The 12,856-nt window shown below is 36.3% G+C and overlaps 1 protein-coding gene across 7 annotated transcripts in view; it reads left to right on the top strand.

Moving 5' to 3' along the window:
* Positions 1–12,856, top strand: part of TRPS1 (transcriptional repressor GATA binding 1) — a 230,466-nt gene that overhangs the window by 27,650 nt on the left and 189,960 nt on the right. The window lies entirely within an intron of this gene.

The raw sequence follows: 12,856 nt of genomic DNA, 5'->3' as shown, positions 1-12,856 counted from the left end.
GATGTCCCTCTTCATTCGACATATAGAGAGTCCTCACTCCGTGTGCTGCTGCTGCGAACTCATAGTCTATTGGGGAAGGATGTGGAGTATACCAACCATTATGGTCACTGCCTTTTACAATCTAGTCCAATGTCTGTTGTCTTATGAATTGAATTTGTATCCTCGTCTCTTTTCATTCCTTCTAGAAAATAACTTTGTAAAGTAGACAAGTTATACTTATTTTTATAATAAATTAAGACAATACAGATAATTTCAAAGAGGATAAAGACCTGGCCATCACCATTCTTGCTTTTGGTTTATACGCTTCTGTGGTCCTTGTAGTGTGTGTGTAACTGTGTGTGTGTCTGTGTTAAGTGTGTGCATTTCTCATTTATTCTGTCCAACCGAGAATAAAAAAGGGGTCGTTTTGCCAGCTGTTGCTTTTGGAAGTACAAGGAGATCTCTGCCCACAACTTTTGGCAAGAACTATTATCTCAAATTTGAGAGCTGTGCCAGGTTTTTTGGCTAAAAATGCTGTTGGCTTGTGCCTAAAGGTACCTTCATGGCCTTACCGCAAGTCCTCAGGTCAGCCCATTCTAGTCTTTGTGCTCATGTTGTAGGTTCTCCGCTGCAGAGCCTTAGAGTAATTGTTCTGGATGGGCACAAAGAAAATGAACTTTTGCCGAAAAAAAATGACCTGATTTTGGAGTTCTTCTTTAAAAACAAATACCATCAGGATGGGGGGAATTGGGGGACTTGAATAGTTTCCAGGAAGTAGTACTTTAAAATGGAATCTTAGATGAACATTTAGTACCTAAATATGAGGCCTGCCAAGTTTTTCTCTGTATAGATCCGGCTGGAAATAAAGGAGAGTGTTGTGTTGAGGTCTTCTTAGTTTATTTTACTTTATTTATTTTTTTAATATTTGAGAAAATTTAATAACATGGGACTTGATTCATATATATATATGTCAATAGGTAGATAGATAGATATAGATATAATCAGTCTTAAATTCCATTAGTTAAATGGTATTTTTTAAAATTAAAGTGAGCTATATTCTTTGTTTTTTATTGTGATTTTGTAAAAAAGTTCTCAATTACAGTTTACATTCACTATTACTCTGTATTAGGTTCCGATATATAGCATATTGGGTATACAAAATGATCTCCCCAATATTTCAAGTACCCCCTACATAGTTAATAGGCCATTATTGACTATATTACTCGTGCTGTAATTTACATCCCTGTGACTATTCTGTAACAGTTTGTACTTCTTAATCCCTCACCCTTCTCTGGCCATTATTTTAACTACTGATTTACATGGATCCAAATGTACTAGTTGGATTATCAATGAGTTTTCCACCCAGTTCTGAGTGAGCTCCCAATTAGACTAGAAAGATCTGGGATCATTTTGGAAGGCTTGCTTTTAAGTTACTTTGGAAAACTCCTTAAAATGCTGTAGGTCTAAGACCTTACAAGGTGGGAGCGATTAGGATGGACAGGGCTAAGATAAACCGGCAAGGATGAGCAGGCACTTCAGAAACAAACCAATGGGTGTCAAATAGCTAAGTACATTGATTAACTCTTTTTGTCTTTTCAATAAGCTTCACTAACCGTATTTTACTAAACTTCAATAAGTTCACTCCCTAAATATTTACTAAACAGCACCTACTCATTTATAGGTACTTTACTTGAGAATATCAATATGAATGACCACAGGGGGGAACACTATCCAGGCAGGAACATAAATATTGAAGGAGAAAATAGAACGTTAATAAATGTTACTCCAATTTAAACTACCCAAGATACAGTCACACATAAATGTCTAAATAATCCAGTAGCATTAATAATCCAGAATCAAGGCCCATGTATTAAATTTTCTCATAAATGTACCCTCATAACCCTATCTTTTCATCTGAACTTGTAAGATATTCCTGAATTTTTTTTAAAATATATTTTATTGATTTTTTTACAGAGAGGAAGGGAGAGGGATAGAGAATTAGAAACATCAATGAGAGAGAAACATCGATGAGCTGCCTCCTGCACACCCCCTACTGGGTATGTGCCCGCAACCAAGGTACATGCCCTTGATCGGAATCAAACCTGGGACCCTTGAGTCCGCAGGCCGACGCTCTATCCATTGAGCCAAACCGGTTAGGGCTTCCTCAGTTTTTAAAACAATTCTTCTTTCATTTATGATCAGAGTTGAAGCAGTTGCTTTTTTAAAGATATATGGCATCCTTCATTTTTCACCTTTCCTCCGTGTGCACTTCACATCACCTCTCGTTTAGTTTTCTAATTCTATTAGAAACTTAAAGTGGGTTCCTGTTTCTACAAGTACTCCAGCTTCATCAACTGGGATTCAAGATTCTAACTTATTAAACTTTATAACCGTATACGTTAATAACCCAGATATCAACGCATGCGTGTATGTATTAGTGGTTAATACCATTCTATACATGTCAGGTGTACAACATTATAATTCAGTATGCGTATGCTCTATTGCGTGCTCAACCACCAAAAGTCGCGTTTCCTTTCATTAGCATTTATTTGATCTTCCCCCTCCCTCAGATTTGTCAATGTCCCTTGACATATGTTTATACTGGAGAGCAACCCTTTGTTTCTCTTACTTCTGTTTACTTCAACGTAGTTTTTATTCTTTCTCAGCTTTTTTTTTCTTCTTCTCATTTCTAATTTCTCCTGCAGGATCGTCTCCACTATCAGCTCCCTAAAAGTTTCCAATGCTGTTGATCGCATTATTCTATTATGAGTTAAGGAAACTGTGGAAATAGTACTTGTTAAAAATAACAGCAGACATTTAGGACTTACTGTTTGCCTTCAAGGACACTTACTGTTCTCATGGATGAGTTTGGTGTGAAATCCTCTCTCATCCTGTATTGCTACTAAGATATTGACTGTAATCCTTATTGCTTTGACAGAGGAAGGGTGTTTCTTAGAAAGCAATAATTTCTCTTAAAATTTCTTCTCCTTTTGGTCTTCAGCAACATTGTTTTAAACATTACATGCTCAATAAACGTAATATATTGTAGGAATGAATTAATGGATTAGAAATTTTAGTACGAAGTGGCTATGCCCATATGCAGAATGTATATGTGATATCCGATGTTGCTTTGGTACTTTATTTTCCAAGCTGATGAACAACAGTGGAAGATTTGTAAGTCATTAATAATCAGCATTCATGGCATAGTAAACAATAACCTAATTGAGGATTAAATGTGTCAGAATATGAAGCTTTTGGGAAGAGATCGATATTAAATAAATATATATATATGCACATACACATTAGTATATTAATATATAAATGGATACAACTGTAGAATATAATGATTATATTTAATATTGCTTATAATAAGAAACTACAGGACTATTGGCACTATCATATCAGGCAGTAAAAAAAATTGTGTGAAAGTCACAGACATTTCTGTAGGCTAAAATATGATTGTATTTTATGTCTGCTTGTACCTACAAAGCAAATATTAAATGCCACATGAAATAGTTTCAAGAAATAATATTTTAAGTTTCTCTGTTAATGTTTGTGTGTCCCTTGTTCACTTATTCTTTTAGCAGGCATGTGATAATAGAGAAGCCAAAGTCTTCAGAAATATTAACCAGGTGGAAAGTTTACCATAGATAGAATTTTACCTATTAACTTATCTTTTTTATGCAAGATGAGAAGCAGCTATTATTATTCGTATTGTAAGATGGCATACCTTTTTACATAGATTGAGAACAACTACTTTATTTTTTTAAAATATATTTTATTGCTTTTTTTACAGAGAAGAAGGGAGAGGAATAGAGAGTTAGAAACATTGATGAGAGAGATCAATCAGCTGCCTCCTGCACACCCCCCACTGGGGATGTGCCCACAACCAAGGTACATGCCCTTGACTGGAATCAAACCTGGGACCCTTTAGTCCGCAGGCCGACGCTCTATCCACTGAGCCAAACCGGTTCGGCAAGAGAACAACTACTTTAGATGAAGGTAGAATCTGCCACACTTCATTTACTAAACCCATCATTTATTTAGCCTTATAAGAATACTAGAGGCCCCATGCAAGAAATTCGTGCATGGGCAGGGTCCCTAGGCCTGGCCGGCAATCAGGGCTGATCTGTGGGGTGACTGGTGGGGCGATCTGGGGTAGGGGGGCCGGTGGCCTCTGCCTTGGCTGGCCTGGGGCCTGCAAGCAGGGGTCAGCTCCTGCATTGAGCATCTGCCCCCTGGTGGTCATTGTGCAACCTGTCATTCCGCCGTTCAGTAGATTTGCATATTAGGCTTTTATTATATAGAATTCAAAATTTAGATGTGTGAATTGTCTGAGAAAAGTACAGTTTTATGCTGTGTGTGTGTGTGTGTGCGTGTGTGTGTGTTTGGCTGTTTTTCATCTATTCCATCCAGTTTTCTAAGGTAAACAGGTTACTTTATCTCCTTATTAGTTCCAGTTTTCTCATTTGTAAAAATAGGGCTCATAGATTCCTTGCAGGCTTTAGTGAGGATTAAGTGAGAGAATTATGTGAGCCACGAAGCCCATGGCTGGTACCTAATAGGTACCAACAACAACATGTTAGTTCTCTTAACTTAGTTTGTCTCTGTGGTCTGACTGATGTAGTGTTTTCTAGTGAGACATTTAATAACTATAGATATGTGTCTGTGCTTTGCCGCCTTTGACACCACCCCTGCCAGCAGCAGAATCAAAGACAGGGCTTTCCTCTCGTTTACTTGTCTCTACTGTCTTTCCCTTCAGAGCACGTCTCTTGCTTTTGGTTCTTGTTTTTGACTCCAATCTTTTTTGAATCCTTGTACCCGTTCAAATCTCTTTTGCCCAGAACGCTTCATTTTTTCCATTTCTCTTCTTTCTTCTATTGCCTTGTTGCCTACTTTGGCACATCCGGGCTCTGAGTGGCCCGAGTAGTGAATGACAACTCTCCATTCCATTGAATGGCTTGGTTTGCCCATCAAAAAATGGCAGCTAAAAGTTTCCTTCTCCATTTATTACTCCCTGGTTCCTGAAAAGCAACTGAAAAACATCTCACACACACACACAAATGCACACACATGCACACACACAACGCACACACATGCACCCTCTCTTTTGCTAACACAATGCACAGATCATAACATAAGTGTGTAGCTTAGTGAATTTATTACGAAATAAATACCCTGTGTAACTATCTCTCGTGCCAACAAAGGGACACCTCTTAGGGTCCCCTCCTGTTCTGTGTTCCCTTCTCTCTCCCAGGAATTAATCACTCTCTTGATTGCTCACACTTTAGGTTAGTTCTGCTTGTTTTGAACATTACATGAATTGAAATACAGCATTCACATGTATTTAAAAATCATTCTTTCCTGTCTGATGTCTCACACTGAACATCTCATTTGTGAAATTCATTCATGTTGTTGTATTTGGTTTGCACTATAATATTCAGCTGTATGACTGTGCATTCTGTTGCACAGTAATATGCCACAATTTTTTAATATTTTAAATCATATTTTAAGCAATATGCAGAAATTTTGAAATATGCTAATAACATATTTATCCAGTAAGGACTTTTGTACATACTTTGTTCTAATACTGATCTTCATTTATTTTGTTTCCAGTTTTGCCAATTCAAAAAATGATGTTATGAGCATTCTTGTGAATATGTGTGTGTGCCTGCACTTTTAAATTGAACTTCTGAGGCCCTGACCAGGTAGCTCAGTTAGTTAGAACGTCAACGTTGTCCCCATGCGCCAAGGCTATGGTTTGATCTCCGGCCAGGGCACATACAAGAAGCAATGCATGCATGAATAAGTGAAACAACAAATCAATATTTCTCTTTCTCCCTTCCTCTATTTCTCTCTCTCTTTCTCTTCCCTCCCCCTTACCCCTCCCGGCCCCCCGCACTCAAATCAACCAATTAAAAAATGAATTAAATTTCTCGTTTTATGTCATTCTGGTTTTCTTAAGTTGTAGGAGTCTGATCCTGATATTTGAGATTTTCCTATAATCCGTTCTGTCCCAGCCTGTTCCTTTAAAATACAACGTTTTATTGCCCTGGTCAGCATTGCTCAGTGGTTAGAGCACCAGCCCTTGCACCAAAGGATTGCAAGTTTGATTCCTGGTCAAGGGCAAGTACCTGGGTTGCAGGTTAGATCCTGCCCTAGTAAGGGCTCCTGTGGAGGCAGCCAGTCGATGTGTCTCCTTCACATCTCTCTCTCTCCCTCCCTTCCTCCCTCCCTTACACTCTCTCTAAAAATCAATGGAAAAAATAACCTCAGGTGAGGATTGACAACAACAAAAAAGACAAGGTTTTATTTATTTTTATATATTTATCAAATACCTGTATCTGGAATATATTTCTTTTGGTCTGTTATGACAGTTGTCTACCATAAGATTGATGGAGAAAAGGAATTACTAATTGGGGTGGAGGCAGTGAAAATCTTTTTAAAGGTGTGTGTGTGTGCACGCGTGTGTGCGTGCGTGCGTGCGTGCGTTTAGATAGATTCTTATATTCGACTCAAATGTAAAGACTGATTAAATTACTTATAACAAATATTTAATGACTGAGCTAATTTTTAACTTAATTCCACAGCCCTACACGTATGCATCAAATTGCTATTCTTTCTCCTTAGGTCAGCAATTTTCAACTGGTGTGCCGCCGCACACTGGTGTGTCGCCAGAATTTTTAAAACATGCAATACCTGACTATTTAGTCAGGGCACTGACTTCTTTTCCCTTAGGTTGTCAAATAAAAGAATGACAACAGCCAACACAACAATAGCTGTCCATTGTGAATGAATCAAAATATTAGACCAATTTTTTTGGTCATATTGGCAAAAAATATATACTCTATTTTTGGTGTGATGCAGAATTTTAGTAATTAGTTTATCTGTGCCATGAGATAAGGTTGAAAATTGCTACTCTAGGTGAATGAATAAAGTAGGAGCTGTGGGGGCTTAGGGGTAACCTGGATATGTGTAATCTTCTGGGATTTGATAACATTGAGCTTATACCCATATATGTTTATGCATGTATAATTTGGACCTCTGTGATCATATTGTACAGAGGTGTTTATCTCCTGTCTTTTTCACTCACTTTTCTATCATAGCTATAATCCTCTGCCATTACACATTCTTTTCAAATACTGACTCTAAATCTTTCATGATAATGGATCCAGATCTTTTAATGTTTATAACAACGCTGGGGAAAACAAACACACTTACAAAACAGATCCTTTAAAATGGTCCACTCCAGATCAAAGCATGTTAGTTTTCTTGCCAAGTTAATGAAGAAATACTACTTCATTTAAAAATATTACATAAGCTTTAAAATTAGTAATTTTCTTCCTTGAAAATTCCTGCTTAGAGCAGCATCTCCTTCTCAACAGGTAAGCGACATCATGAAGCTGGTTGATATTGGCAAATCTGGATCAAATAGAGCAGACTCCCCATTCAATGAACCCTGGGACTGTTCAGAGCGATGGTCACTAACATACATTGTGGATTTCTGAAAAGGGATTCAAAGTGTACAGTGTCTACTAAACTCAATATGACCAAAGAACTGCCTTACATTTCATTGTGGGGAGCTAATATCATAGGAAGAATGTAGGTTTTTGAATTTCTTGTCATGTGTGCTTAAATAGTTACCACAGTAAAATCTACAACAGAGCCTGGCTAAACTTGGGCAGAGGCTGAATGTCTTGAAATAATAGTTTATTCAAAAAAAAGTTCTTACAGCTGAAGATTTCTAAGTCTATTACCTACCTAAATGATTAAGGAATCCCATATGTACCCTTTTCTTCCTTTTTTCTTTTGTATATGTATATACAATTTTCTCATCCCAGGAGTCAGGAAAAAGTGGTTTAAACTATTCTACTCCCAGAACTTGCTTTCCCGTTTTTAAAATGCTTTCCATTTAGAAAATGCCTGTTTTCCTTGGAAAATTTCGATGTACTTAACAAAAGAAAAAAATGCTTCCAACCTGTGTGTATATAATTTGATTGTATCAGAAGGAAAAATGATGCTAAATTGGTCACATTAAGCATTTAGCACTAACCAGGGTGATATCTAAACCAGATTTCATGTCATTAGTGTGTATTCATTACACAGTGTGAAAGCTATCCATCAGTACTGTTTATTAATTTAAATGGACTTTTAAAAATACAGGCAGAACAGAGATCCCTGGCCTCCTGGAACTTAGATAGCGACATTCTGAGCGTGTGGCTTCCCTTTCACTGCCTTACGCGTTTGGTGATTTCTCATGGAACGTGTGCCTCACCTGTTGGACACTCCTGTGGTTCAATCATTGGTCTATTTATTGATCCTCAGATGGGTGAGGCCTTTCAAGCTGCTGCTTGTGGTACCTTAGGGGTCCTCACAGTGGTTTGTGAATTCCTTCACAATTTCATGAGCAAAAACTGTGGCATATCATGTCACAGACTTCCTTCCCTTAACTTTGGCTATGTAACATATATATACTTAACACATATATACATAAATGTTATATATACCATGTTAGATATTATGTTAAATATCACATCATGTTAAATGCTGCATTATATTTAACACATACGTGTGTGTTTAAATTACATATATGTATTATTAGTATAAGCACTCACTATGCTTTCACAACATTTGTTTTAATCTTATATCTAGTTGCACTCTGAAGAAAATTAGCAAAACTCTTGCCTAATACACTTGACGTACCAGTGCTGTGAAGACAGGGAGCATTCTATTGAATCTTCATGGTATGCCTTCCTCAGATTCACTGTGCTGTATATGTGCATTAATTTGTCAAATTGATTTGCAGTGATTGACACAGATTTTTTTTTTTTTATGGGAGAACTGAGAAAGCTGTTAGCCAGTTATATTGCTGGATTGAGGTAATAATTGGAGATTATTATTATCAATATATTAAAATTAAGCCATCTTTTAATGTTTTTCGGAAAATGCTGGAAAGTCAAAGATATTCCTACAAAGCACCATGCTCATTCATTTGGTTATCAGTGGAAATTTAATTTATGTATATATAAAATGTTAATCGCATCCTAACATCAGTAGACTAAGTTGCATTTATACTTTTCCATGACCTGTTTTTTTTGAACTTAAGTTTTATATTGGCTCTTGGCTCGTGGATTAGTTGACATACTCTTAAGTTTAATGAAGAAGAATAATGCTGAGCCTGGCCCATGTACACACGCAGAGCCAAAGTGATCTGTCTGAATAGACAGTAGTCATTTTAGATTATTTTAATTTTTTTTCTCTTTTGGGAGGAAAGCAAAAGAAAAACCAACATGTATGTGGGGAAACGAATGGTAGCATTTCTTAATTTGCTTAGTGAAATTGTGATCTTATTCAAATTAGAGCTTTTAATACATTTGCCTCTCCCCTGTTACCAAAGGGGAAATAATCCCCCCTTTCCTTTTGATAATCCGTCAAGTATACTTGGTTTATTTTAGTTATCCTATTTAGTGAAATTGGCCCATGCTTCGTTTTTTTTCTGATATATTCATTTGGACTTCTATCATAAAGTCTTTAAAGGCCAAAAAAAAAAAAAGGTTTTGTAATTTTCATATATAAATAAAATGGTTAGTGAAATTCTTTCTCTAAGATGTTTATGGATATCCGGAGACTGATTTTGGCAAATCTGACATTATTACCAGGCTATCATCTTTAACCTAGGCTAGTGCATTTGAAATGAGATATTTAAAATATAGAGAACATAGCATGATGAAATAAGAGCCTAATAAAATGTGTTTGGGCCAGCATCGAAACTCTTTGAAATAGGATATCTAAATAGTGTGCATTTTATCTCGGAGAGGCTTGGGTTTGTTGCAGTGTCCAGATGACTATTAATAGGCTTTGTGCTCTGGAGCATATGTTAATAGAAGGGATCATTTTGGATTAATTTGATGTGAATTAATAAGAGATTTATTTGATGGGAGTTGTTTGAAGGTGATGACATTTAAATCTCAACAGGATTTAAGATGTCCAAAAATACCTTTAAAGATTCAGGATCAATCAATTCAGAGGGCAAATGAAATAGACATGGATAGCAAGGAACAGGATCAGACGTTGAGTGTATGAAGTTTGGAGCCGTTTACATGAAAAGCCATCTACCAGTGCAGTATTGCCCTAGAATCTGAAGAAATGGAAAACATTTAAACTCCCTCAGCAATTCTTGGGTTTGTGAATTGGATAAACAATGTTCTCTTGCATTTTATAGTTCACTTAAGCAATCTGATTTTGATCTGTATATATGGAGTAGACAGCATTCAAAGTTTTTTCCCTAAACCAATGAGCAAACACATATGTTCTTGAAAAACTGAACTTTATATGTTGTTCATATGGAAACTATCTAGTTTGCTATAGGCCCCATATTTGACCTTCCTTTTATTTTGCTATCACTTGTTTAATTCTTTAAATTCCTTGTGGGAGACTTTTGATCAAAAGAAACAACTTGCTGTTCTCCCCCCCCCCCCCCCGTGCCCTGCTTCTTTTATTTTTTAAATAAAAGCTTCATGATATGTGTATCTAATAACTCAGAACTCCAAGGCGGTTGATATAAACAGGCATGGAAGAGAGATATATTAAGGAGAAGACTATCATGTCTCCTTTGTACTCAGCTTTGATTTCAAACAGTTGATAGTTTTATTGTATGGAAAACAATAGGAAAATGTCATGTGGTATTATATACTATGATGATAAGAACTGCTACTTGTAATACAAATCATACTCAACAGGATTTGAGACTGAGGTCACCTTACGCCCTGGCTTGCTTCCATCACTTTTTAGCCTTGTTCAGGATATATGTATTTGGAATGATATTTGAAAAGATACTCAAACGTTTGAATCTTCTTTGAGAAAGAGGGGTTTCTTGTAGTTCTTTTCTTTGCTTTTTAAAAATATCTGTCTCAAATTAATGATGACTAATACAATTAAAGTCCTCTCCCTGAATGTGTTTGGCACATAGCTGATGCTGGATATACATTTATTTGAGTGAATGAATGAATGTTAGAGGCAATATCTAACTGAGTGAATGGTAGACATCAATGGGATTTCTGCTGCCCTTAGTTGTTGATGGTTTAATATGTAAAGTCTTTTAAGGATATTGGATAAAGGTTTTCAAAGGGAAAATATTAGAAAGGTTTTTCTGAAGTGCCTAAGCCATTCATCAGAACCATTATCGAGTCTTAGAGGCAGGGCGCAATTTAAAAATAATTTATTGTAATTCCCTTGTTATAGGGATAAAAATAGAGGCTCAAGCAAAGGGAAGAGGCCTGGTCACATCAACAATGATTTGAGTCAGATTCAGAAACTGGACGCATAACTGCTGTACCATTCTTCCTCCTTAGGTTTGATTCTTTACTTTGTTTAGGACCAAGATGCTACTAAGAACATAGAATTTATAGTTTTTACCTTCAAGGAGTTTCTCATCTAATGGAAATACATCCTAGTTCTCTCTTGCATTGGATGTATGTGTGAGCTCAGTTCTTTTTTTTTTTTAATTTCTGTGAAAGTTGATTTTTTTTGGTTAAATAATTCATTTGATTATCTATTGCAAGATTTTTTGGAGCATGTGTATTTCACAACTGTGTGTGTGTGTGAAATAAAAGTAAGTTCGTTAATGGTTAATTCACAACATCTTGGTAATAATGGAAAACTCAGATTCCTTTGCTCTGAAGGTGCCATTCTGAGAACGTGAGTCACAGTCTTCTACAGAAAAAGGATTTTATTCTTACATTGTAATCAGAGAGATAAAGTAGTTACCATAATTATATTTTAAGCTGTAATGCTGATTATTTCCTCCACATAAACCTGTCTAAATGATACTGTAGCATAGAAATAGTACAGGATCCTATTGTTTTTTTTAAATAACAAACTCTTGTATTAAAAAATGCAGAGAAAGCTTTTAGATTTAAGTTTTAATTTAGAAGGAAATAATTAAGAGTAGGGATTTAGATTTTTGCAACTGGAATGTCTTACATCTCAGTAATGAAAATTAATACAAAAGAAGCATTTTTTGAGAAGCTAAATATATTTTAACCTGTTTAAATATCTTGGCACATAATATGCATTCAGGTATACCAGCCTCCAAAGGGGCATTCATGTGTTTGTGTCAGTGGGTAGTGATATAAATGTGGGAATGCTCACTGCCCCCGGGCCCTCAGGTCAGTTTTGTTATCTCATATTCCATAAAGGACTGAAATTAGTGCCTGGCCAGTGTTGCTCAGTGGTTCAGCATCGACTCATGAACCAGGGGCATATGCCTGGGTTGCAGGCTCTATTCCCAGTGTGGCGAGTGTAGGAGGCAGCCAATCAATGATTTCTCATCATTGATGTTTCTGTCTCTCTCTCCCTCTTCCTTTCTCTTTGAAATCAATTATATATATATATTTAAAGTACTGAAATTAGCACCCTTGTAGCTCTCATTACATTCTTCAACTCCTCTTTATCCGAGTCACTTTTAGCCCCATTATGTAAACCAGTGATGGCAAACCTTTTGAGCTCGGCGTGTCAGCATTTTGAAAAACCCTAACTTAACTCTGGTGCCGTGTCACATATAGAAATTTTTTGATATTTGCAACCATAGTAAAACAAAGACTTATATTTTTGATATTTATTTTATGTATTTAAATGCCATTTAACAAAGAAAAATCAACCCAAAAAATGAGTTCGCCTGTCACCTCTGACACGCGTGCCATAGGTTCACCATCACTGATCTAAAAGGTCGTTTATAGAGGGCCTACTGCAACTGGTATTTTTAATTTCTTTTTAGAGTCAGTCTAGCAGAATAAAAACACGTTTAAAATGGGGTTACCAAATTCAATGTGATTTTATATACATATATGTATAGGTATATATTTACTTACATAAGTGT

The sequence above is a fragment of the Myotis myotis genome, unplaced genomic scaffold (assembly GCF_014108235.1).
Source record: "Myotis myotis isolate mMyoMyo1 unplaced genomic scaffold, mMyoMyo1.p scaffold_m19_p_16, whole genome shotgun sequence".
Classification (NCBI taxonomy): Eukaryota; Metazoa; Chordata; class Mammalia; order Chiroptera; family Vespertilionidae; genus Myotis; species Myotis myotis.
The sequence above is the reverse complement of the archived record's forward strand: the minus strand, read 5'-3'. Positions and strand labels throughout refer to the sequence as shown.